Source organism: Pelmatolapia mariae, linkage group LG3_W (assembly GCF_036321145.2).
Source record: "Pelmatolapia mariae isolate MD_Pm_ZW linkage group LG3_W, Pm_UMD_F_2, whole genome shotgun sequence".
Classification (NCBI taxonomy): domain Eukaryota; kingdom Metazoa; phylum Chordata; class Actinopteri; order Cichliformes; family Cichlidae; genus Pelmatolapia; species Pelmatolapia mariae.
In genome coordinates, this window is record NC_086229.1 from 6,274,044 (window position 1) to 6,296,246 (window position 22,203).

General features: G+C 39.3%; 1 protein-coding gene and 1 pseudogene across 1 annotated transcript in view; one reads left to right on the top strand and one right to left on the bottom strand.

Moving 5' to 3' along the window:
- Positions 1-22,203, bottom strand: part of LOC134624179 (NACHT, LRR and PYD domains-containing protein 12-like) — a 463,420-nt gene that overhangs the window by 11,814 nt on the left and 429,403 nt on the right. The window lies entirely within an intron of this gene.
- LOC134620307 (NLR family CARD domain-containing protein 3-like) overlaps positions 18,795-22,203 on the top strand; it is a 31,873-nt pseudogene continuing 28,464 nt past the window's right edge.

A 22,203-nucleotide genomic window follows, 5' to 3' on the forward strand; every position in this document is an offset into this window, starting at 1 on the left:
CATGTTTTCACCATTTGCAAGCCAGAATAGTGATCACTCTTGAAGCCTGGTTGCTGCACAATACTAGGACTACTAGTACTAGTTCTAGTACTACTGCTACTGCACAAAGCATATTTGTTCAGGAATTTCACAAATTTGCTTAAGTCTAATGTGTTGGCTTACAGGTAAACTTGTTTTGGAGGTGGATAGGATGAAAACTTCCAGCATCACATAATGTTTTCCGATCAGTAGGTTTGGAGTAAAAAGAACTGGACATATATTTGTCTTCTTTGGGCTACTTTTATGTCAAGAAAGTTAACTTTTTTAGAACTGTGATCAAGGATAACACATAAACCCTTGAAAATGTGATGGTAAAAGAGTCTAACATCTAGGTGTTACATGGTGTTGCAGGTGATAAAGAGCCATAAACTACTTCCATTTGTTTAGAGGTGATTGCCAGTTTGGTTGGGTTTTTTAAAGACACAGAGATCCTGTTCTGCTTTACTTTAAAAAAAATGATTTTCAGAGCTGTTGATATATTAATCAGTGCTCATAGAAACATGGATCAACCCTGTTTTGACAGTGAGAGTGTTACATTGTGACAGTTTCCATAAAAGCCTGCAAATTCTCTGAACAGGTAGCCATGAAACAACCATATTTTTCTTAAGATTAATTCAACTTAATATTATTTGTATGGCCATATCACAACAACAGCATAGCCTTAAACCAGGTTTGGAGTAAAGATAACTGGACATATAGTTGTTTTTTTGGGTTACTTTGATGTCAAGAAAGTTAACTTGTTTAGAACTGTGATCAAGGATAACACGTAAAACGTTGAAATATAAAAATTGTACAAACTCCAGAAAAGTGGCAACTGAGGTGGCAAAAGTGCAGGCAATTTTTACTTAAGTAGAAGTACAGCTGCTAGTGTCAAAAACACTCAGGTAAAAAGTTTGATAAAGTATTGGGTCAGAAATGTGCTCAAAATGAGAAAGTCAAAGTAGTAACCTAACTGCACCGTGTGCTATAATAAAAAAAAAAAATGAAATAATATTAGTAGATAGGACTACAAACTTAGTCTGGTGGTAAAAGGCACAAAGGCCTCAGGGGTACACTTGGCAGCCAGGGTTAGAGCTCAGACACCTGGAGCCTGGGGGTTGGGGCTAACAACACTGACTGGTAAAAGAATCTAAGAGCCATAAACCACTGTTTAGAGGCTGTTGTGGAAGTTTTCCATTTAATAAAGCCTGCAGACAAGCGATGAGCGGTAGCTAACATTCTTTAATCAAGACAAAGAACAGAAACCAAGCTTGGTGAGGGACTGCCATCGCTGGGGCAGACGATGAGCAGAGGCTCTCAGTTAAATACCTCCTACAGGAACAAAAGGCAGTACACAGCTGTTTTCACACCTTTGATCTTTCCCCCAAAAGAAAGTTTCACACTCCCTTGCTATCACTTACAGTGGAGAAAAGACAAAAAGACTCTTCCTGTGGAGTTGTCTGCTTCCCCCCCCCAACTTACTTACCAGACCCCCACCATCTAACTGTTTGAAATGGAGTATGGGGCAGACGTGCTAAAACAGTGACCTAAAAGCATTACCAATAAACAATGTGATCAATACATAAATGAAAGAAATTCCTCTACAAAGTGATTGCCGGTTTGGTTGGGTTTTTTAGAGATAAAGAGAGTAACAGAGAGCCTGTTCTGCACTACTTTAAAAAAAATAAATAAAGGGGGGTTTCAGAGCTGTTTATATACGAAGCAGTGTTCATAGAAACATTGATCAAGCCTATTTTTGGCATTGAGTGTTACATTTGTGACAGTTTCAATAAAAGCCTGAAAATTCTTGCATTTATACTGGAGAGCAAAGAAAGATTTAAATGCTACTTGTACTATGGAAAATCAGTTTCATAAAAGCTACATAAACAGAACTGAAGAAGACTGTGTTTGTAAAACTAGCGGTAACGTGTGAGAATTATAAGTTATAAGATTGTTTCTGCTATCGAAACAATTTGTGTTGTTAATCCTGAATGATTCACGGTGACAACATCATAAGAAGAAGGTCATTTTACTCCACACACACACACACACACACACACACACACCTTTTGAAAATCACGTAGTTTGACCATAAAAATTCCCAGAATAATTAGTATTTGAGATTGCTGAAGCAACATCACAAAAGAAAAAATATCTTTCCATGACAGTTTCATTTAAAAATATAAAAATGTGAAGTTTTTGTGTAAAACGTTAAAACAAAAAGACCTTAAGAATCTCATGATGAAATTTGTGAATATCTAGATCAATGGTGTTTCCATGTGAGAGTCTATAGGGCATAGACTGAGGCTGGGTTTTAGAAATACATGATGGTAACATAAGACATGTTAACTTTGAGAACACTAACATCTAGATTAAGGTGTGAGAAGTAAATGCATCACAGAAGCTAAAAAGGAGATCCTTCTCTCTAGATTAGTTGAAATAAATTGAAAATAAACTGATTTGAACAGGTTTGATGCATTATACAAAAAAAGGTTGATGAAATTGTTCACATGATCTAAGTAAGAGTCACTCGGAATCTCAAATGTTAAAGTACACTTACTGATTGTACTTTTACTACGTGAGCTAATGTAGATGCTCTAAAAGCACGCTGACTGAAAAAGAAGCACACATTTGGAGAAACTGTGCCTTAACTTCTCATACTGTGAAGTTTTCTGACAAAAGTGAATTGAAAACTTCTGCTGTACAGCTTACTAAGGGGCCCCGTGGTGGGCCATGTGCAATTACACAAAAGAACAAGTTAAATTTCACCATAACACTGACTGGAGAAAAGCCAGTTTGGGATTCTAATTGAGATTACAACTGTAATACGTAAAATCAGTGCTGTGATAGTTAGTTTAAGATCAAAACCTGATTTAAAACACAGTCTAACATCAACATTCTTGACCCTGAAAATAGGTCAGGATGGCCAAAAAATGTACTTTAAAATGAGATTTTCTTTTTGTTTCATTGGAACAGTAAAGTACCATAACAAAGAAATGAGTACACCTTTGTAGATATCACTGATATGGAGTTTTTCATGTTTTACATAAAGACATAGGGCTGCTAGTTCTCATTTAAACCATGGTGACTTAAAAGTTTAGCAGCAAGACACTTGTTTCCTTTGTTCCATCAAACATTTCTTTCAGACATCTGTGTTTATCAGAGCGATATGTGACTAATCTTTTATTGAATCACCAGAAAGTACACAAATACAAGATTAAATATGTTATTTATTTATCAAAGATACATATTTACACATTGATACAATGAACAAGGTCTCTATAAAAATTACACATGGTGTAAGAAAAACATTATAACATACAAATAAGTGTTTTAAGATAATCTGACACACTTTAAAAGCATAAGAATAAAAAAAATCATGTTCTTTGACGATCACATTACATGTATCACATTTTTTAAAGCATAACGTAGGGAACAAAGTGTTCACAAAAACAGTTTTATGATTACTTTTTCTACAGTGCTTGCATGCCTCTTGCAAAACTATGTACTTTTCACCATAAGACACAATAACTCACGAATATCTAAGACCAGCCATGAAATGTCCGTCGCTTCATTACAATCATTTGTCCCCGCTGCTGCCCTCAGATCCAGTCTTCTGTACTGGGGGGGATAAAAACTGCTTTTTTGGTGGTTCATAAAAAATATCTCAAAAAGCGATGTTAGTGAGGGGACCAGAAACACTGGGTTGCAGAGCAGTTGATAAGGACTTGTATATTTCTGGAGAGTCTGCAAAAGCTGTCTTGCTCGTGCTCCTGATTGGATATGTGGAGCCCGGCTCTGATATCTCACTGGTGGCAGCTAAAGGTAGGCACGCCTTGGAGGCGGAGTTGGTCTCGGGCGCGATCTTTCAAACGAGCCTCACGGCATTTCAGGCAACCTCAGGCTGGAAACAACATCCGGTCACTCGCGGTCAAAAAGGTCTGGTGGCCATGTTGTTTTAAGAAAAAGAGAAGGCTTGCTTGTTTTTTCTGAGAGAAAAAAACAGTTAAATTTAAGTTGAAACGTTAGATTATTTATCCTGAGTGAGAGCGAGCAAGTTAACCTATCGCTGAACAGGTAAATCCAAGCCGAGCGCTATTGGCTAGCCAGGGTGCGAATGAGAGCCGCCCCTTTGTTATGTGATTGGCAGCGGGGCAGTAAGGTTTACCTGGGGAGGCGGAGTTGGTCTCAGGCGCAAATTTTGAAACTAGGAGTAGGAGCATTGCTATCTGAGCCAGGGAACGAACAAGTAGGAAAAACTGTGCTCTGGCTGCGTTTTCGGTGCGAGTAAGAGCGAGGTAGAACTTAGACTCTGCGCGGATTTTTAGTGAGAGGGCTGGTTTTTTTGAAGAAAAAAGACTAAGGGTTTTTTCAGGATTTCCCCTGTTATCGAATATAAGGGTTAGGGTATACGAGGGGGTCCCTACAAGTTATTCTAGGGTTTTTTGGATAGAAATACGGAGGATTTTTTCAGGAGTTTCTCCCTGCTTATTTCCTAAGGATCGGGGTTTGGGAGCGGGGAGAGAGTTTTATCGAGTAATTCTATGGGGTTTTCAGGTGCGTTTTTTGGAGAAAAAGAGTTTTTTCAGCAAGTTTTTTATGTTGGGAGCAGCGGTGCGTTTATGCTCGGGGAGATCGCGAGACTTTTTTCTTTTTGCGATTCTGAGTTTGATTTTAAATCTCCTTGTTCGGATTAAACAAATGCATATAAAATTAAATAAAGTGTTCCCCAAAGGCATGCACCCTGTATGTCTGGCCATACTGAACGTTACAAAAGCACAAGTTTAACTAAGCACATTTATACTGGTTTAACATGTTTTCACACACACAAAAGGCACGGTCCCAGAAACACACAGGCCCGATGCAGAGAGAGAGAGGCGCGCTCCCGCGGGCGCGCGCCCCTGGGCGCTCATGCGCTGACCCACCAGTAGATGGCGTTTTTTAAGCATAAAAAAGTAAAAACTTTTTTAATAGCTTAAAAATAAAAGAATGCTATTTGATATAAAATAAATCTTTCCAAATAATCAATTAGTTGTTTTTGAGGGGAGAAAAAGCAAGGAGCTATGAAGTAGCATATTTTGGATGAATATCATAATTTTATGAATATCATAATTTTTATGAAAATCATATTTTTTATGAATATCATATTTTTATGAATATCATATTTTTAATTACTTCCGTTATTACTTCCGTTATTACTTCCGGAGCTCATGAATAATTCATTAGAACCTATCACTCAAAAAGCTCATGAATAATTTGACATAAGGGGCCTAATATCCTCTCTAGCCTCCAATATTAGAGAGAAAGCCCCAACCATCACACAATCCACTGTGAGCAGCACTTGGTGAGTCAGTGATGATGAGTATCATCACAGTGATGATCATTTCTCTGTTAACCCAGGCTTTCTGCTTCAGGATCTGTGCACACTCACATAACAAGGAGACCCTGCTGAATGCAGCAAGTGGTAAAATAAAATTTTTTAACTTAGTGTGCTCAGTGTTACTGTCTATTCCTAACATTTTCCTAATATGATAGCTGCACTTTAGAGGTCTAAAACTGGAACTGACACATATAAACTCTACATGTCTAAATATGTAGTGTTATTATCTGTTATTCTCACGTTAACTCATTAATTGATTAACACAACGATTATTTTATCGCACATTAACTCAGTTTTTAAAATCATGATTATTGTGAAAGTGCTCACTGGCTCGGAATGTAAAAGCCATGGGTCACAGGAGGGATGGGATGTTGATCAGTGAAAGTGTTTCGAACTGGTGTGTTTCCCTCACAAATGAAAATAGCAAAAGTTATTCCAATCCATAAAAACGGAGAGAGATGTCAGTTTACCAATTACAGGCCAATATCACTACTCCCACAGTTCTCAAAAATTTTAGAAAAGTTATTTGTTAATAGACTTGATAAATATACAGTATAGAGAATAATCTCCTAAGTGACAACCAATATGGCTTTAGAGTGAAAAGGTCCACTTCGATGGCAGTGATGGAACTTGTAGAAGGGATATCTAATGCAAGAGATAATAAGGAATATACTGTTGGTGTTTTTATAGACTTACAAAAGGCGTTTGATACAACTGATAATTCTATATTAATGAATAAACTAGAGAGATATGGCATAAGAGGGATAGCATGTAAGTGGATGAAAAGTTACCTGGATGACAGATATCAATATGTCGAAATCAATAATGTAAAATCTAATCAGTTGAAGGTAATGTGTGGTGTTCCTCAGGGCTCTGTGCTGGGCCCTAAATTATTCATATCATATATAAATGACATATGTAGTGTTTCCAAACTGTTAAAATGTGTATTGTTTGCTGATGATACCACTCTGTATTGCTCAGGTAAAAACCTAGAACAGCTTCTGACAACAGTGGAAAAGGAGTTAAATATATTAAAAAACTGGTTTGATGTAAATAAGTTATCGTTAAATATAAAGAAAACAAAATTGATTATTTTTGGCACTAGACAAATGAAAAATGTATCTAAAATCAGGGTTAATGGAATTGAAATTGAAAGAGTGTATGAAAATAAATGTCTTGGAGCGATAATTGATGATAAGCTGAGCTGGAAGTCTCATATAAATCATGTGACAACAAAAATGTCAAAAACCATTGCTATTCTCTACAAAACAAAGCATGTCCTGAACAAAAAATCATTATACACACTTTATTGTTCTCTGTTGCTTCCATATATGACTTATTGTCTGGAGATATGGGGTAATGCATATAAAACAAATACTCTTCCTATTTTCAAGTTACAAAAAAGAGCTATAAGAATTATAAATCAATCAAAGTATATAGAACTAACTAACATTTTGTTTATTAATCTGAATACCCTGAAATTTTATGATTTAGTCGAATATAAAATGGCACAGATAATGTGTAAAGCACAAAATAACTTGCTTTGCCGCAGTACTCAGCTGTTTAAAGTCAGAGAGAGTCAATATGACTTAAGGGGAACAGATTTCTTTAAAAAAAAACAAGATAAGGACAAACATAAAGCAGAGATGTGTTTCTGTTAGAGGAGTTAACCTGTGGAATAGTTATGACAGTGATTTAAAAAGCAAGCAAGCAAGCAATTTATTTATATAGCACTTTCAGATCAGCCCCCAGCTGAACACAAAGTGCTGTACACTTGACATGCCAAAATGATACATTGAACAATTTAAAAAATAAGAAAAATAATAATATTAAATAAATAAAATATCTATATAAAAATGATTATTAAAATGACATTAACATAAATAAAATTAGCACAAATAGCAAAAACAATAATAAAATGGCATAAAAAATGATGATGAGGATTAAATTTAAAACAATAAAATTAGCACATTAGTTCAAAACAATAAAATCAATAAAATCAGGGTCAGACTGTGTCATATGCCAAGGAGTAAAAATGGGTTTTAAGATGTGTTTTAAAAGTGGACAGTGAAGGGGCCTCCCAATGTGCTGGGAAAGATTGTTCCACAGGTTAGGAGCAGCAATAGAGAAGGCCCTGTCCCCTCTGAGCTTCCTCCTGGACCTGGGTACCTCCAGGAGCAGCTTGTCAGCTGACCTGAGAGACCTGGGGGGTGAGTAAGGATGCAGAAGCTCAGAGAGGTAAGTTGGGGCAAGACCGTTTAAACATTTAAGCACAAACATGAGAATTTTAAAGTGAACTCTAAGATATACAGGCAGCCAATGGAGTGAAGCCAGGATGGGAGTTATGTGCTCTCTTTTACGAGTTTTGGTTAAAAGTCGTGCAGCAGAATTCTGGACCAGCTGCAGACGAGAGAGAAGATGCTGACTAACTCCACAATACAGAGCATTACAGTAATCTAGACGACATGAAATAAAAGCATGGATTACCGTTTCAAGATGCGGCCTGGATAAAAGAGGTCTTATTTTTGCCAAGCGCCTTAAATGATAAAAACTGGACTTGACAGTAGCCCTAATTTGACTGTCTAATTTAAAATCACTGTCCATCTTAAAACCCAGGTTGGTAACAACAGATTTAAAATACTCTGCCAGGGGTCCCAAATCAATAGCAGAGGGTTCGCAAGGTCCACTAGGACCAAACAGAATCACCTCAGTTTTGCTTGAATTACACCTTAGAAAGTTTAGGGACATCCAAGATTTAATGTCTTCTAGACATGCTAGAAGTGGTTTAATAGAGAAGGCCTCTTTCTGCTTCAGAGGCTGATAAATCTGACAGTCGTCAGCGTAACAGTGGAAGGATATTCCATGCCTTCTGAGGATGGTTCCCAGGGGCTGTAAGTATAATGAAAAAAGCAGAGGCCCTAAAATTGAGCCCTGCGGGACCCCAGACTGAAAAGTGGCAGAGGAAGACTCATACCCTAAAAAGTTAACACTAAAAGTTCTGTCACTAAGATAAGACCTAAACCATTTCAAAGCAGTACCACGAATGCCTGCAAGATGGTGCAAGCGAGACAGTAAAATGTTGTGGTCTACAGTATCAAAGGCAGCTGTTAGGTCAAGGAGGACGAGAACAACATGATTACCAGAGTCACAGGTAAGGAGGATATCATTAAAAACCTTTAAGAGTGCTGACTCCGTGCTATGAAAGTTTTTAAAACCTGATTGAAAGACCTCCAGGATACCATTCTCATTTAAAAAATCCATCAACTGGCAGTGTACAATTTTCTCTAAGATTTTAGACATAAAAGACAACTTGGAGATAGGTCTGTAGTTAGCCAATACAGTGTGGTCCAGGGCAGGTTTCTTAAGCAAGGGTTGTACTACCGCATGCTTAAAATTAGCAGGGACTACACCAGATATTAAACTGCTGTTTATAACACTAAGAACAGCCTGGCCTATGCTAGGAAAAATCTCCTTAAAAAACTGTGGTGGGACAGGATCATATGGGGAACCAGAGGGCCTCAGGTGGCCGACCACATCCTCTAAATAAGAAAGGGACACAGGCTCAAGCTGGTTAAAAACAGCAGAGCAAGGGGTCAAGGCAGAGGGGTCAGACTCAGGGGACGAAATGAGAGCCCGCGTGGTTGCAACCTTCTCAATGAAAAAACACATAAAATCATTAGATAGTTTATGAGAGGCCTCCAAACAGCCACTTTGTGGAGCATTTAAGACTGAGTCAATAGATTTAAATAACACACGTGGATTGTGACTGTTGGAGGAAATGATCTTAGAGAAGTATTTTCTTTTAGCCTCTTTGACCGTATCCTGATAGAGGCGCCAGCAGTCCTTTAGGATTTGAAGAGACACCTGCAGTTTGTCCCTCTTCCATCTGCGTTCAGCTCTACGACACTCCCTCTTCACAGCCCGAGTGGCATCATTAAACCAAGGATCAGTTTTAGCCTTGGGCTTCCTGGTTTTTACTGGTGCCACAGAGTCCAGAATAGTAAGGCAAGAATGTTGAAACCAGGAGCTGAGGTTCTCTGTGTCCAAGGGAGTACAATCGGCGGGGATAGAGAGCTGGTTAAAAGCAGTTGAGAACTGGGCAGCAGTGGAAGGGTTAATAATCCGACAGCGGCGAACAGGAGCGCTGGTTTCAATTGTAGTGCGTGAAAACACAGCATCGAATAATACAGCAATATGGTCAGAGAAAGCAGTGTCAGTCACTTCCACATTAGACACAGGTAGACTGTGTGACAAGACCAGGTCTAGTGTGTGTCCGTGTTCATGTGTGGGACCAGGTACGGACTGGACCAGATTAAAAGAGTCAATGAGGCTTAAAAACTCCTTCACCAGAGGTTTTTTAGGGCAACAGACATGGATATTAAAATCTCCCACAATAAGAACGTGATCGTAGTTGGGCATAATCCCAGCTAGGAATTCTGAAAAGTCATTTATGAAATTCTTATTGTATTTAGGGGGACGATAAATAACAGCAACGAGCACAGAGTTAGAGCGATTAACTTCAAAACACGTGAGCTCAAAGCTGGAAAACGAGGGCTGTAAAACACACTGTTTACATTTAAAATCCTTTTTAAAAACAACCGCCGTACCTCCTCCTCTCCCTGATGTCCTTGGTGTGTTAAAATAGGAACAACCCGCTGGTAAAAGTTCAGATAAAGTACTGGACTCACCAGTATTAAGCCAAGTCTCCGTGACACACATGAAGTCTAGTTTCCAGGAGATGAATGACTCATTCAGAATAAAAGATTTGTTCACCAGCGATCTGGCGTTTACCAGCCCAATCCTGACAGGAGCCGGGGATGAGGTAAAAGCCCCAGCGGCACAGGGAGTCCGACACAGCGGCCTCAGATTGCGGAGGTTTGCCCGGCGCACGTTGAGCTGAGGAGGACAGGGGTCACGGAGGAGCGGCGCGTCATCCTGGCAGACCACGGGGATGAGGCAGGAATCCACGGGGTCCAGGAAACGTCGGTGCACAAAAACTCCAGGAAATAATCTCTGTATTCCTTTGACGGTAGTGGGATGGTGCGCTAAAGAGATCTTGAGTTTAACCAGCCGATCACTGCGCCTACCCCGACGTCTTCGCCGGGGAGGTAGCATGACTGCACGGCATAGGCAAGTTGGGATATGTGACAGCAGCGGACACCATGAATTCTGACCTCCGTTAGAAAATGGAGCTGTATTTTGTCCAGAACTTCGGAGGTTCAGAAGCAATTGGCGATCGTACACCAGTAATGACCCGATTTCTTGAGTGACACACGACAGGAGCAATATAAAAACAAACAAAACTGACAGCGACAGACGAGCAGCCACGTACACCGGCGCCATCTTGGTCAGCTAATCAATGTTGTTGTTCATTTTCCTTGTTTAAAAACATGTTTAAAAATAGAGTATTAGAAAAATATATTAATCAAGAATGAAAAGAGCAAAAATAATAATTCTGAAACTCTTGATTGTTTTGCTTTGATGTAGTTATCTAAGGTGGAAAGTTTGTTTGTTTGTTTGTTTGTTTTTGCTTTGCTTTGTTTTATTCTTTGCTTCGAGCCCTGTGTACAGGAGCTGCATGCAAAAGATTTTTTGTTAAAAGGGTTGGCATAATAAGCAAATGCTTCAGCCAATACCTTTTGATTAGCCTTGTCTCATGATTTTTTGCTTTGTGGTAATCTTTATTTTGTATTCTGTATTCACTGAGATATTTGAATGCTAATCAATAAAATCAATCAATCAAAATCAGTGCTGGCTTGAAATGGGTGTCATTATGCGTCTCAACCAATGAGAGCATTGAGGGTGGGCCTAATACTACTGCAGCGCTCACATGACCCGGGACAGAAAGAAAGGGGCGGGGACAGAAACATGGAGACAGGTACAGATAGGCTGTATCCCAATTCAGGGTCTGCAGCCTTAAAGTACGCAGCCTCAACGATCCTCAAGGGCCGCGTACTCAAAGACCGCTAAGGCCGGAAGTGCGAGGCTTGTGAAATGGGACGGTCTAGCCTCCATCGCGCTGCCCAGGTTGCCTAGCAACCATAACACCAACCGCTGTAAATGTTTCATACAGCTTTGTTTGACAGAAATGAAGGAAAACATATTTTGTTCGTGTGTTTGTTTCTACATGAGCTTTGTGTGATTTAATAAGTATCTGAGGCTGAGACCACAGGACTGTAAAACATGATTGTTGGCCTTTAAGATTAGCTAGGAAATAACAATTAGCTAATGTTGTTCATGAGACTAAAGTCAGTGTAAATATGATATGGCCAATATTATAGTCATAAGTTATTACAGCAGTGAGTTTGAACTCTCAAATCAAATCACTTCTATTGTCACATCACATGTGCAGGTACACTGGTACAGCACATGTGAGTGAACTCTGTGTCTAATAGTGAGCTTCAGCAAAGATTCAAGTTCCAGTTATAAGTCCTATCACCTTAAATCTTCACTCAAAGACAAGTATCTTCGACAGTGTATATATAGATATATTATATATAAGAGATAAATGTTGTTCGTTTAATATGTTAGCATTACTACATTTGGCTCAATGCATACATATATGTGTAAAAAGGAAAATGTACGAGCTGTGATAACTGTTTCTGATAGAATGAAGAATAGACTGATATATGAAATATTCCTTTATTGGGTGAGAAAATCAGACCATGTCATAACTGCTTTAAGTCATACAGAATAGATATCAGAGCCTTAAACAGGCTGACTTCTGCTAAATGGGTCAAACTGGGCAGAAAGTGTACAAACACATAACATCCTTATAGAATATGATGTAACACTATAGATCAACTTACCTCAGAATATATAAAGCATATAAACAATTACAGCAATATGATGCAACAAACACAGCAGTACTACTAATCCAAAATACTCAAAGCTTCATAGAACTGAAACAAACATTTATTTTCAGCTCCATTCTGCTGCTGATACATACTTTAGGTTTCTGAATATTAAACTTGTTGCTGCCTTTCATAGTGTGTAACTTGAAGGCTCTGAGTACTTTCTCCCACACTGAAAACACTGGGATGATAAAATTATTTGAACATTACCTAATAAGACTGATTCAGGACAGACAATTAGTTATGTTAAACTTTTCTAGCAGTCCTTCACAAACAGGGAACAGTCTGTCTATTCTCTCCATCTGTCAGCTGCTGCTGGCTCTTCCTCCTCCTCTTCCTCACACACTGCAGAGTTTGTCCTGGTGGATCATCAGGGGTGCAAAGCCTCACAGATGATGTGCAGCAGTGGGTCCCTCAGTCTGTCCTCACTCTGGACACTTGCAGTTGTCACACATGGAAATCAAATGTGTGATAAGCTGCAGGATTCAAACACAAGTGTAACTTATAAATACATGTTCATACTTTTATTCCACAATCAGAGAGAAAGAAACAGAGAGAGAGTGCAGGACAGACAGACAGGTGACAGTCTCAGGTGTATACACTGCTACAAAACAGCACAAGAGAAGGAGGATTTAGTGTTTGTGTTATTATGAGTGCTAAACAAGAAGAGTTCCAGATGGTCCAGTGGACACATGTGTGACTCCTGTGATTAAAGCATCTTTCTTTCAGCTTAACGAGTGAACCATCAGCTCGTTCAAACACACGTTAAAGTCCGTTTGGCTCGACACCACCGAACAGAGGCAGCAATATAACATAGCTAACATTAACAGTGCAGTGAATCCTGCTTGTGCCGTGATATTCAGGACTGCAAACAGAGCAGCATCACTGACTTTCAGCTTGTTGTGTTTGTGGATATATGACTGACTTTAATTACGCATAAAATCATCACATTCTCTGTAAGATTAAGGTCGACTATCTATCTATCTATCTATATCTATATATATCTATATATATATATATATATATATATATCCCTCTCTCTCTCTCTCTATATATATATATATGTATATATATATATATATATATTTAGAAGTAGAGGCTTTAAAACCAAGTTAACGCTGAAAGTACAAACATCACTAATGTCACACAACTTTGCCGACATGTGGCCAACAGTAATGTTTTCATGTTCTTCGTTATTAAACATTCACACATAAATAAGAGACATCATATTCAGTACTTACTTTTAACAGTTCACTCTTCGGCCGCTCCCTTCTGCCGTATTTTGCGCGCTATGAATTGTGGGATATATGGGACCACGAAGCGTGCACCGCCGGACCACGGTTGATATTTGGGGAAATCGACGGCGCATTTGGAGTACGCATTTGAAGTACACTTCGAACTGGGACAAAAATGATATGATTAAGAATTATGAAGAGGGTGGGGCTAATGCCATTGACTTTGATGTTATGAATGGTGTACTAAAATTGAAATGGTTAAGATCTTTCATTAGGAAAAAAAATTCCCAATGTAATTTTTGGCAAAATGGGTGGAATAGACTTTTTGTTACGTTGTGACTTTGATTGCAGTTTGTTACCTGTTAAACTCTCAGCTTTCCATCAGCAGGTCCGTCTCTGCTGGAAATTAATCTATAAACATAACTTTACTCCTCACAATACCCCTATATGGAACAACAGGTATATTCGTTTGTGTAGGAAATCTGTGTACATGGACGAATGGAGATCTAAAGGGATTTGGGCTGTAGCTCATTTTTTGGATGAGAATGGGGTCTTATTAAAACATGAGATGTTTTGTGAGAAATTTGATGTAAGGTGTACTGCTAAGAGATATAAATCCCTAATAAAAGCCATCCCAGTCCCTTTGAGATCAATGATAAAAGAAGATATTGTGCACTCTAAAATTTCTCCTGGACTGAGGCAGCTCTGCATAGCTGGAGTTGAATTTGGTGACAGCAGGTTTACAAACAAGGTGATCAGGAATATTTTGATAAATGAAATTTGCCCTAATCCGGTTAAAAGAAATTATATTCTTAAAGAATTTGAGACCATGGAGGTTAAGGCGATAAGAAAAAAGTATATTTCACTTCCTCTTTCCCCTAAAGTAAAAGAGGTTCACTTTAAAATCATTAATGAGGTTTATCCAACCAATGAATTCTTAAGACAGAAATTTAACTTAGATGTGAACGCCTGCACATTTTGTGAAAATGATATTGAAAGTCTGGATCACTTGTTTTTCTACTGTGAATCAGTGCACTCCTTCTGGACTGACATGTGGAGCTGGCTACAGTCCAGGAGAATTCAGTTACCACATTTGACGGTGACAGTAATAAAATTTGGAATACTTGCTGAGAATGCAGATTTTGACTTGTTGATTAGGACGTTTTTGTTAATGGGAAAATTTTTTATTCACAAATGCAGATACTTTAAAGCTAAACCAGGTATAAACAGATGGCTGAATGACTTTAAACTCTGGGCTAAATCGCTGAAACTTGTGAATAACAAGAAAGCTCATAAACTTGTTGTTTTATTTAACGAGTTTAATTTATGTTAAAAAAGAAACCTCCCAATTTTATAATCATGACTGCCCTTTGTTGTTCATGTTATTTTTTGCCTTTGGTTCAAATCCTTCAGTGACTGTTCTTTCTTTTTGTGCTAACTCTTTTGGCTTTGTGTTTATTGTTTTTTTTTTTGTTGTTGTTGTTTTTTTCTTTTCCTTTCTTGCTATAATGCTCAACCGAGGATATTACATATTCGGATTAATGATGGTGCCTTGTATGTTATACTGTTGTTTGTAAATAAAGTTCTTTAATAAAAAAAAAAAAAAAAAAGTATTCCGTACGTAATCACACTTAAAATGCGTACTTCAAGCGTGCAGACCCTGAATTGGGACACAGCCTACGTTTTACTAGCGGACCGAAAGTGTTACTGACGGGAATCTACAACATCTCGAGCTGAATTAAGACTTCAGAAGTAGGGATGCAACGATACCAATCAAACCGATACGATACCGATACTTGGATCTGAGTACTTGCCGATACAGAGTACAAAAAACGATACTTCTACTACACACACACACACACACACACACAAATGCAATGAATTGGAAGACAGGTTTTATTTTATTCTCTGCCGATAAAAAATAAAATCTTAATAAAAATGACCACAAAAAAATTTGAAGTGAAAAATAAGCACTTCTGTTAAATTATTGCAGAGTCTCCACATTGTAATTTAACAAAATATCACTGAACTGTTGGCACTGTCTTGAGCTTTCAGAATAATAAATAAACACTTCTGTTTGGAGTAAAATAAACTTTTAAATTATTGCAGAGTGTCCATATTGTAAACAAACAAACAAAATAACGAAAGTATTTGGCATTGACGAACAAACTCCTCATCTGCCCGTGGATCATCAGTCCACTGTGCCGTTAAATCAAGGACTGACATCGTGCACACACTGCTTGTCTTTACCTCTTCAGAAAGTTTTGGCTCCATTATCTCCCTGATGTATGGGCGGTTGGGAATTTCATATCGCAACTCTAGTATGCTGAGAAGACGGTGCAATCCTATGTTTTCCGCATTGGCTGGTCATCCAGAGGGATAAAATGAGTCAGAGCCTCTGTTATTTTAACTGCCCATGGATTTTCTCTTGACATTTTTCATCGCTTTTCCAAAACCTGAGTTAAAGTTGGCTGTTCCGGTCCACACTGCTGACATTTTGTTTAGCCTAGCTACAGCAGCCTCCAGTTTCTCTTTTTTATCTGGAGCCGCCAGTCTCACTCGCCTAACCTTTGCCTGTTTAGCGCGGGATGTCCCCCTAGTGGCCAATCTAAAAAACTACAGCAGAAATGACAAGCCACCCTCTGATTAATGAAATAAGTTAGTATCGGTTCATGGTATCGGTTAACTTTTACGAGTATGAGTACACACACATTTTACAGTATCGGCCCCGATACCCGATACCAGTATAGGTATCGGTGCATCCCTATTCAGAAGTCATTCGTCATGTCGAATGACCAGCGGATAAACTCTCAGGTTGGTAATAAATGTATTACATGTATAAGAACAAGCGTCATGTTAACAAATTATAGCCGTACAGTGCCTTTTATGCTTATTGTAGCTGTTAGCTAAAAACGCTAATTTAGCATAGTTTGCCCTGGATTGAGTTTTGACAAACAAATATGATCGACTGTTTCTAGTAGAATTCCAAAGTTGTCATCTTGTACCCTCCCAGACCCCTGTATGCTTGCAGAGACCCCTACAGTAGGGAAACATGAACACAACAACTTTGACAGAAATCTGAAATCCCAACATTTATGAATATAAATGATGATTATCTGCTTACATTCCACTTTTCTGGAAGGTGAAGAGAGTTTCTGTGTGTTTTCCTAATGCAGGTTTTGCAGTATACACGAGTACTGCTGTGTTCATACACCGATATTCTCCATGTTCTTTGGAAATAATGCAGATGTTTGTGGATGGTGCTGAGGATTTATATGACATCTTTCAGTGAATCCCACAGGTTGAGTTCTTCTCTCTTTGTCTTACTGTTTGCTGTCTCTGAACCAAAAGTGCTGCAGGTCACATTATCCATGTTCTCAGCCAGTGGTGTGACTAGTGTGGGGACAGGTGAACCAGTCTGACTGAAGCTGGGAGGTGAGGACTTCATTTGTATGGCGTTATTTTGTGCTGCTATTCTGAGCTATTGGAGCATGGAAAAAAAATGTGCATGTACAAGTGTTGCATTTTGAGGAGAAACTTATTTTGACCAAAGAAAAGCTAAATTTGAGTGAACAAAATTTATTGCTGAGTGCAAAAAATGTATTTAGGTGTTTGCTGTTATCCATATACACACAATAACAGCCCCTCTTGCTCAGATCTCTGCAAACCTGCTCGCAGTGTGTCAGTCAATGTGGTAGATCATCTTCATCTTCACTTCCTGCTTCTATCATTGTTAAAGTTGATGAATCCTCTGGACATAAACACTGATGGTGTTATTGGAGCTGAGTGGAGTTTGATGGCTTTATTATCCATGCTGTGACACATGGCAGCTGTCAGAACAGAACACATGAAGTCAGCAGGTGTGTTTCAATTCAGCCTCTGCTTCCTCTGAATGTCCATGACATCACAGCGAGGCCACAAAGGCCGTCCAGAATCCCAGGCTCCCACAAACGTGTCCTCCTTCTCCCTGGATTTGAAGGACAGGTGGGCCCACCCTATCCCAAGATGCATTGCAGCGTGGTGGTGGAACATATATTTGGGTCCAGAGATGGAGCAGCGCTCTCTCTCTGAGACTTTGAGGCTGTTTCTGTTTGAGTCTGGCTTCAGTTCAGTCTAATTTAGCAGCTGTGACATCAGAAATTGTAGAGGAGGAACAGCCACACCCACAGGTGAGTTTCCCACCCAGAAACAGAGCGTGAACATCACCTCTGTCTGCGCTGTGTTGGTCACAAACTTTGTTCTGGGCTTTTAAGTGGAGGGTGGAGCTTGTGAGTGATGAAGCTCAGAGCTGTGTTTGCACATGCTCAGTGTGACAGGATGTTGGCTGCTGAGAAAGCTGAATACTCTCTGGTTCGAGGTGATGTCACACATTAGGATAACTGTGCTCACTCTCTGTCAGAGTACCAGGGCCTCACTTTGACCACATGACTCTCAGTACACAGCATGATGTAAACAGGAAGCAGAGGAGCAGGACTGAGGTAAACCTCTGAGGGATCAAACTGAAACAAAGGTGCAGATGTTTCCACATGTTTCTGCTCTGCCGTGTGTTTGATGATTATTTCAGGTATAGATGATGGAATATGACCAGTCTGATGTCAGCTTCTCTGACAGCGCCTCACCTCTCTGTGCTGCCCCCTGCTGGCTCTTATCATTACTGACTGAGTCCTTGCTGCCACTTTATTAGGTACAGCTTGCTAACACAGGCTCAGACCTGCTTTTCCTTCAGAGCCGCCTTAAATCTTCATGGCTCAGATTCAGCGAGGTGCTGGAAACATCCCTCAGAGTCATGTGATCAGTGACGTCTGCTTCAGCACTGACAGATAGAAAAGTGCATCCACATAAACAGGATGTATAATAATAATAATAATAATCAAACAATGATTTTCAGTTTTTCAGCCCTTTGTCTGGGAGCTAATCCAGCTGTGCGTGTTTGTAATGACAGTAAATAAATGTCAGACTTACAGCTCCTGTTTTACTGCATTAAAGTGATCAGATGACTTCAGTGCTTTGACATGGATGGTAGTGAAAGCAGGAAATGACAAATGTAGCACAGCAGCAGCCTTTAACACGTCTGAGCTGGAAACAGAAACTCTGGTATGAACAACAAAGTAATGGCAGATGTTTGTGTTTCAAACAGGAAACCAGCAGAAATAAATCACAACCTGCCAGAGATCATAGAGTTTCCAAGTTTAACCTGAACACAGCACACACTGCTTCGATGGTCCTACTGTCCTGAAACGCCTCTCTGTGTTTCCTTCCCGCTCAAAGTTTACTTTCTGTTTCTTAAACGTCATTAAGTGGAGCTCGTTGTTGGTGTGTTTGAAGAAACTGTAAGTTTGCTTTGTTTCCTCCTTTAACAGTTTGTCTTTAGGAACTTGTGTTTAGTTTTCTTCACGATGATGTTTTATACGTTCCTTTTCAGTTTCATGTTTTCGTTTCATGTTCAAACACATGTTTGATTTCTTCACACAACAAACTGTGTGTGTTTTTATTTTCGGTCTCTCTATTAAAGTCAGTGTGTAATGTTTTCCTGGCTAACGTCAGCTGTTTGCAGCTTAGTTCCAGCACAAACAGCACAAATCTGCCACAGCAACAGACTCACAACTGGACCAACGAGGCTGAGTGTGTCCACCATTCTGAGCTACGTTCGTGTTTGTGTACTTGTAGGCTGTATTCCAATTTAGGCATACATACATATACATACACATACACATACACACACATATACATATACATACACATATATAATACTGTAGACCCAAGCTAAAAATGTATTTGAGCACCTTGTGAATGAGAGCAGCACCACAGAGTTAGTTGATGGTCAGATGGTTACAGAGAGAGCAGCACACTTTGTAAATGATTATTTATTCCAGCTGTAACTTAGACACAACATGCAAACAGACTGTTGGCTCCTCATACAGGAAGTGATGCTTCACTTTCACCTGTCTGTGGATTTTCTTCAGGAAATTTAGTTGCAGCTGTGAAATAAGGCCGACTGTGAGGAGGAAGTGTAATATGAAACAGGAAGCCTGTAAAAGCTGAACTTACACTTCCAACATGTCAGCACAAAAGCTCACACATGACTGCTGCATCAACATGGAGCTCTGAGTGTTTATTAAAGGATCATTGTGTGAAAGAGGCTCTAACACAGCTGACTGCAGCCTTTAGCTGTGAGCACACAGTGTCTCACATTTACATTCACTTTACTGTCAAATACACTCAATAACTTTAAACAGCTTCTGTTATCAAGTGAAAATAGCCCCAGTGTTTCAACATCCCAGTAACACCTCAGACAGTCACAACTCATCAAAGCTTCTCATTATTATTAGGACAGATTTAGGTCAATATCATTTCATATTTCTGTGTCATCATCCATCAAATGTTGACACATAGTGGGTTTGTCATTCTCTCAGCTGACACCGAGATGAAGCAGGAAAGAAGCAGCTGATATTTGGACAGCACACATGATGAAAGGAGGATTTCAGTTGATGTGCACATGAATGATTTGTGTTTCCTCTGCAGGTGAAGGTAGAAAGTGTGTGTGAGCTGAATTGAGCAGCATGGATCAGTGTGAGGACAGAGAGGAGGGAGTCCCTCCCTCTAAAAGCACTCTGTGTGGGGAACATGAGAGCCAGACCAAAGCTCAGAGGTGAGATGACCATCTCTAACTGTCCATGACTCTTCTCCATGTCACAGCTCAGCACTCACATCACTGCTCCATCATTATTCACAGGAACCAGCCTGGACCTCCACCCAGCTCTGTGTCCTTATGGAGTGACGGGTCCAATGAACATTTCATGAATTTTAAAGTCCATGAGGGGTCTGCTGCAGAAAGGTGAATCGTTAATGTCAGTTCATCTGATTTAAATTAACTGCTTGATGTTGTTTCCTGGACTCTAAACTGTATCTCTGTAGGGGAAGCAATCAAAGAACCTTCAGACTCAGTTTGAAGTGTGTTTAGTTTTTGTTTACAGTTTTTTCTGATTGCTTAAGCACATTTTTTGTAACTATTGGCTATTTTTGCAAAACTCTACAAACAAATAAGAAAACCTGTCACCCAATTATCAAAACATTGTAGTTCTCTTGCAAAAGCGAACACAGCTAGATTAACTCTTCACACCTTCGTAAAAATGGTGTTTTCGTATCAAACAGTACACACAAGCCATCATCTACTAAGCACACAATGCGCAAACTACACACTGATGGTATGAATACAAAACACATCTGACTTTTGCTTTCTCTGTGCACAAGGTAGGCCATGTCAGTTTGAGCTCATACTTTTGTCATAGATCCATAAGCATAGAGGGATCCAAACTTCAAGTACTGGTGTTTATTCACACACATCAAAACAAACACAAGTGTTTATTTCCAAGTATATGACTATTTGCAATCACCATATTGACTATATGGGTTTCTTGGTCTGCAGTGAACATGCTTCCTCTGCCTCCAGCATCTGGTTGTCTAGCAATCCTGTAAAGTAACAATTTCAGTATTTTTACATCTATGGTATTGTTGTGTTTCTCATTAGCATATGGCAGTGCTACAAGTCTTAGTGCAAAGTGACTGTACTAACCGATTCTCATTTCGAAGTGTCCTTATGATGCTTGCTACAGTGCAGCAGCTCGAGTTAGGCTGAACCCGTTGGCCAGCTTCCCTCAGGGTCACTCCATGGTTGATTACATGGTCCACTATTGTAGCTCTGATGTCATCAGCAATTCTATTTCTTACTCTTCTTACCCTTCCTCTCCCCCCTCCTCGTCCTCCTCCCCCCCTCCTCATCCTCCTCTTGCTCCTCCTTGTCCTTGTCGTCCTCTTTGTCCTACTTCTTCACCTCCACGTCCTGTTCCTCGGCCTCCTCTACTTCTCACTCTTCCTGCTCCCTCCACTGTACTCCACACACAGAGCTTACCTGTATTATAGTGCTTAGGCTGATTGCAAAGTGAACTAATTATCTAAAAAAGTTTTCACATGTGAAAGTGTGCCAGACAGTTGGCAAAATAGCATAAATAATGGCCATAAATGTGTATAGTTTTGCTAGGAGTGTGTTGGAAATTTGGTTATTGAGTGTAAGCAGTGAATTTTGCCTACAGTTTTGCAAAGTGTGTGTTACAAAATGGCAAACTGAGTGCAAAGCAGTGTTTGTGCTTTTAGTTTTGCAAATTCAGTGAGTGGTTTTGCTATAAGTATTAATAGTTTTAGAAATTGTGCTATAAGAATCACAGTTAGGGTTTAAGCATTCAGAAAAAACTGTAAAGTAAAAATTACTGTTGAAGTTTTATGATGAGAAGTCCCTATTTTGTGGATATTTCCTACTTTTATTGTCCTTGTTGTGTTGATGTTAATCTAAATGTAAGTTAACATCTGTGTATTCATTCATGAAATATCAACAGCGTCTCAATGATATGATCACGTTTCCTGTCTTATTGTTGCTTTGGATGAAGACGTGCTTTATGATTTAGCACACTGGTGTATTATCCAGCTTCTCCTGTGAAAATTAAACAAGACTGACACGAACTAGAAAAAGGAGATGGATCCTTTTCAAAGTGAAAGTCCTTTGAAATATAGTATAAATAAAATCATATGAGTGCGTGGCTTTGGCAGGTCCTGGTTCAGGCAGAAGTCTGCAGTGATGTTAGCTATGATGGTAAATTCAATGTGGTGTTAGTAAGTACTGACTGACGGCGGGACAGGGTTTATTCATGTTTCTAATTCATTA